Source organism: Drosophila yakuba, chromosome 3R (assembly GCF_016746365.2).
Source record: "Drosophila yakuba strain Tai18E2 chromosome 3R, Prin_Dyak_Tai18E2_2.1, whole genome shotgun sequence".
In the NCBI taxonomy this organism is placed as follows: domain Eukaryota; kingdom Metazoa; phylum Arthropoda; class Insecta; order Diptera; family Drosophilidae; genus Drosophila; species Drosophila yakuba.
In genome coordinates this window covers 3947858-3953857 of record NC_052530.2, presented here as the reverse complement: position 1 = coordinate 3953857, position 6000 = coordinate 3947858, and positions in this window count along the sequence as shown.

Sequence of the window (6000 nt, the reverse complement as noted above, 5' to 3'; positions counted from 1 at the left end):
TCAAGTTCAGGCAGCACGGCAAAGTTTTCGACTGCGGCTGGCACTCGCAACTTTTCAAATTCGCTTGTTTGTTTTATGAACTTGCAACAGTTTAAGCCAATTTCGGCAGCACAGAGGGAGAAAACCACCAGAAGACACACAACATTAAGTGATATCCCGGATGGCCAGGGAATCCAAGACACACAGACCCCATAACCGAGACATTTCTGGTCCTGTCATCGAGTATTTTTATGCGGGGTGCCGATGGGCGGGGATTTCGAAATCGCTTGTGCTTGTACCCACCAGGATGGCGACTGGAGTCCAAGTCCAAACTGTCTCCTGCACTTCCGCATTATCCTTTTGATGCTCGGGCGGATGTGGAATTTTTGCTCATTTGTTCTTGGCATTTATAAGCTTCAGCAGCTAGAAAAGAGGTCACTGGCGTCGGAGCTCCAAGGAGTTCATTGTTCGCCGCCGAGCTCAAATCCCCAAAAATGTTCCAGGCTTAAATGTCCAACAAATAACTGCAGGACATTAGGTGACGGCAATGAATGTCGATGCTCCCGGGCTAAGCGGCTTATCCACAGCAAATATAAATATGCGCGGGTAAGCTTCCGAAAACAAAACATAAATGGAGCGGTCAACGGCTATTCGATGCGATGGCCACAAGGGGAAGTCGGACCACTGGGCTATAAAAATAATGGCCAAAACAAAGGCGAGTGCCCACGGCCAAGACGGCCGGCCAGATAAGTAAATGTAAATAAATAAAAACAACAAATGCCATAATCATTAAGTACGCCTCATGGCGGACATGTGCCCCGAAGTTTCCTGACCATCTGGAACTGCCTTTATGCGTTCGCTTTTGCACCAAAGAAAAAATATATAAACGCAAATATATATAGGCAAACCCTACGAGATGGTATAAATACATAACTCTAAACAAAATTGTATTTAAATAATATTTAATAATAATATTTACTAAAGCAAACTGTTCATGTTCAACATGTATTTAAATAAATTAAAATGTAGATTTGTAGTCCTTGAAAAGTGTAATGTGGTATATTAGTTAAGATTTTGTCAATTTAAGTTAATTAAAACATGTATGGAAAAAAGTTATATTAGATTCTTGCTCTAAAAAATACGAAAGCATTAAACTCTGGAGTATAAAAAGTTCATAGGTTAAAAAATTAAATTATTAATGTATACTATCTTACTAAGTTGTTAATTATTCTGCTCAGTGTGATATGACTTGACCACCCAGGGGTCGTAAATGTTACACATCCGCATACAGAAAACCCACACAAACGCAGGAAGATCCGCATATAAATGAAATGTTTGTTAAATTATGTGGGCAATATACGTTTATGCCTGTGTCAGTGTGCGCAATAAACGATAAAGCATAAACTTAATATGCAAAGGCCACGCGAAAATAGCAACAGCCGAAATGTATGCTATGTTTTCCCTTTCGCGTGTGTCAGTGTGTGGGTGTGCGCAGGCATATGAGAATTCTCTTTATCTATGCATAAACAAATGGACATCAGCTGCGAGTTATGGTAGGATTGGCTGGCTGAAAGGGTAAGTGGGACTAGCCGGAGAAAGGACCTCATAAGCCTGTCGAAATTTTAAAAAAATGGTGTCAGTATACATAAGTAGAGAGAAAACAAGAGAGAATGCTATAGTCGAGTTCCCCGACTATCTGATACCCGTTACTCAGCTAGTGGAAGGGAGAAGAGTCTTAAACACAGTTTTTGGCGGTTTGTAGGGGTTATAGAGGGCCTGGCAGAAAGTTTTTTGGCAAATCAATAGAAATATACAAGACTAATACAAAAATGAAAAAATATCAAAACATTTTTCAAAAGTGTGGGCGTAGCAGCTTTGGGCGGTTTGTGGGCGTTAGAGTGGGCGTGGCAAAAAGTTTTTTGGCAAATCGATAGAAATTTACAAGACTAATACAAAAATGAAAAAATATCAAAACATTTTTCAAAAGTGTGGGCGTGGCAGCTTTGGGCGGTTTGTGGGCGTTAGAGTGGGCGTGGCAAAAAGTTTTTTGGCCAATCGATAGAAATTTACAAGACCAATACAAAAATGAAAAAATATTAAAACATTTTTCAAAAGTGTGGGCGTGGCAGTTTTGGGCGGTTTGTGGGCGTTAGAGTGGGCGTGGCAGCCTGAATCGACAAACTTGCGCTGCTTCTATGTCTCTGGAGTCTGTATGCTTAATCTCACCTTTCTAGCTTTTGTAGTTCCTGAGATCTCGACGTTCATACGGACGGACAGACGGACGGACAGACGGACGGACAGACGGACAGACGGACGGACAGACGGGCGGACAGACGGACGGACAGACGGACATGGCCAGATCGACTCCGCTATTGATCCTGATCAAGAATATATATACTTTATATGGTCGGAAACGCTTCCTTCTGCCTGTTACATACTTTTCAACGAATCTAGTATACCCTTTTACTCTACGAGTAACGGGTATAATTAAGCTGAATTTGGATGAAGTCTGTGTAACAATCTTCTTCAGCTGTAGTACCTTTCTATATACTATTATTATTATTAATTATTGACTAATTTTACTAACTAAGCATTTGTTTATATTAAATACAAATCTGTTAGTACAATGGAAAAACCAATTCATAAGAGCTTGATTTCCATAATTACATTTTATGGGTTACAGTTGGGGTTATAAAAAATTGAAATTATTTAGGTAATCGTTAGCCATAATCATATTATTGAAATATTTTTAGAGCTTTTGCCAATCTTCAAACATACGTTCATATCTAGACGTACAGTTCAATCAGCTATTAAAGAATATATCCTGCTTGATTATTCTGCCTTATATTTGCATAAATCGATAAATGATTATGGGCATTCCAAGTGGTCACATGTGTACTCATGTGCCACGAAAGGATGAGCAGTGGTAGGGATGGTCAATTGGAGGGCTGGACAAGTGTTAATTCATCCTGTCAACGGTCTGCAACTCGTTAACTGTCGGGAGGAGTGCACTTGGTCGCTAATCTATGGCCCCTCGATGAGCTTTATGGACTGGATGTGTCCTGCTCCATCATCATCAGGTCGAGTATCATTGCTGGGGCGCATTGTGCTGCAAATTGTAATTGCGGAATTCGCAGGACGATTCTAATGCGACCTGATGCGTAGAGGCCTGTGGAAAAAGTTTACTCACCACTCAACCGATGCACCACAAATTTCAATTAGTGCGGATGCACTTGGGCATTTGCATGTGCCAATTTTGAATTATGAACTCGGGATTTGGCCAACTGACTAATTGCTGATTGAGTTGCGCTTGGGACTGGATTGGGTTTGGCATTGGTCTTTTGCCAGTTTAGTGGATCTACCAATCAATGTCTAATTATTGACGGGGACGAGAGGCAATTAGGTCATTCTGTTGGCTGAAGTTCTGGAGAACAAGCGGCAAACTGCCAAAATTTGCAAGTCAAGGGTGTGTGCACCAGAGAACTGCAAGAGTGGCATTTTTTGCCACCCTAATTACACTGAACAAATTTGAGTACGGGTGCCACTCACACCGGTCATCGCGGGTACGTACAAACACCCGCTCAAAAAATTTGGGTGTCCGCGCACCCAAATCAATGCGGCACCCTACGTCGCGGTTGCCGATCACACTCGCCACTCATAACGAAGGGTTTCGGTAAGCACCCGGGTGTCTGGTAGACATTCGAGTGCCTGTGCACAGTGGTTGCGCCTATATGGGGAGAGCGGCCAAAAATACTTCTAGCTAACATAGCGTTTTTTTACTGTAAGTTCTTTAAAAAAATTGAAAAATTGAAAAAAATCTAAAAAATGGGTGTGGTCGTTAGTTTTACGCCCACCAAAAAGCAAAAACCAAAAAATACACCTAAAAGTATGCTTCAATTTTGTTAATAAAGATTATAATTTTTTTATAATTTTTTTAATAATTTTATTTATTAAGGCATACGGGGAAATCTTGGAGCCCCTTTGTGTAATAAATTATTAAATTATAATTATAAATTATAATTGTAAATTTTTTAATTTTATAAAGAAAAAATCCAACAAAAGGATAATATATGTATATACCATATCAAGAAATACAAAAAATACTTAGAGATACTAAGGAACATCGATTTCGCATTTAAGCAAAAGTTTTAATAAAGACGTATATAATAATGTTACAATAACAAAAAGAAAACAGATTTTTATACCCGTTACTCGTAGAGTAAAAGGGTATACTAGATTCGTTGAAAAGTATGTAACAGGCAGAAGGAAGCGTTTCCGACCATATAAAGTATATATATTCTTGATCAGGATCAATAGCCGAGTCGATCTGGCCATGTCCGTCTGTCCGTCCGTCTGTCCGTCTGTCCGTCTGTCTGTCCGTATGAACGTCGAGATCTCAGGAACTACAAAAGCTAGAAAGTTGAGATTAGGCATACAGACTCCAGGGACATAGACGCAGCGCAAGTTTGTCGAATCATGCTGCCACGCCCACTCTAACGCCCACAAACCGCCCAAAACTGCGACGCCCACACTTTTGAAAAATGTTTTAATATTTTTTCATTTTTGTATTGGTCTTGTAAATTTCTATCGATTTGCAAAAAACTTTTTGCCACGCCCACTTTAACGCCCACAAGCCGCCCAAAGCTGCCACGCCCACACTTTTGAAAAATGTTTTGATATTTTTTCATTTTTGTATTAGTCTTGTAAATTCCTATCTATTCGCCAAAAAACTTTTGGCCACGCCCACTCTAACGCCCACAAACCGCCAAAAACTGTCCTTCGCACTTACACTAGCTGAGTAACGGGTATCAGATAGTCGGGGAACTCGACTATAGCGTTCTCTCTTGTTTTTGAATTGATTTGTGTTTGGGTGGCAATTTTCGCTGACCCGTTACTAAAGGATCTGAAGTTATTAATAGACGGTAAAATAAATCGGTGTTTGTAGTCGAAATTTTTTTGTATCCTTATTTCTGGATTCAGCAGCTTCCTCTGACAACTCGCCGATCAATATGAGAGCATTTTCAATTATGGCAGGCCCGTGTATATTCTTTTGTGTAAGATAACTCAGCCATCTGCAAAGTTCTGCAGCTGAAACATTATCTTTTTTGAAACATTATCTAAAAACATGCACCAATATTTTAAAATTAATTTCATCGTGCTATCAGGTGCCTATCACTTTTGAAAATCTAAGTAAAAAATGAGTTCACTTAACATTTAATACTCAGGTTTCACAATCACTTAATAAACTAAAACAACACGTCAGAAACTCTAAAACTGCAAAAAGTTTCAGTAAATACCTTTATTTGTAATATTAAATGATTCCATTTTAAAAACACTTTATTTTTAACGCGTAACATAGGACAAGCAAAATACGGCAAAAACTTTACCTTGAAGAATGCAAGACAGCTTGAGCTTATTATTGTTTACACGTATGTTTGCAAATATTTGCAGCTAGACTTACGATTTTTATTTCCTTAAAACATTGACAAATACAGCGATAGCACTTATTAAGGGGTATCGGGGGGCAATATATCTAAAAGTTTACTTAAACTGGGAAAATTACGTTCACATCAGAGAACTGCAAGAGTGGCATTTTTTGCCACCCTGATCACACTCAACAATTTTGAGTGCGGGTGCCACTCACACCGGTTTTCGCGGGTACATACAAACACCCGGTCAAAATATTCGGGTGTCTGCAAACACCCTGGTGCCTGCGCACCCGAATCAATGCGGCACCCTACGTCGCGGGTACCGATCACACTCGCCACTCATAACGAAGGGTAGAGAAGGCAAACATGCAGAAAAAGGCAAGTGCCTTTTTCTCGGAAACACCCGGGTGTCTTGGTAAACACCCGGGTGTTTTGGTAAACACCCGGGTGTCTGGTAGACATTTGAGTGCCTGTGGTAGGTATTACCTACTAGGTAACATACGAAAAAGAAAAGTACAGTAAGTACTGAAAAACGAAATATATTATGCAGAAAATCTGTAGAATTATGCATTCTATTTACAGAAATTTAACC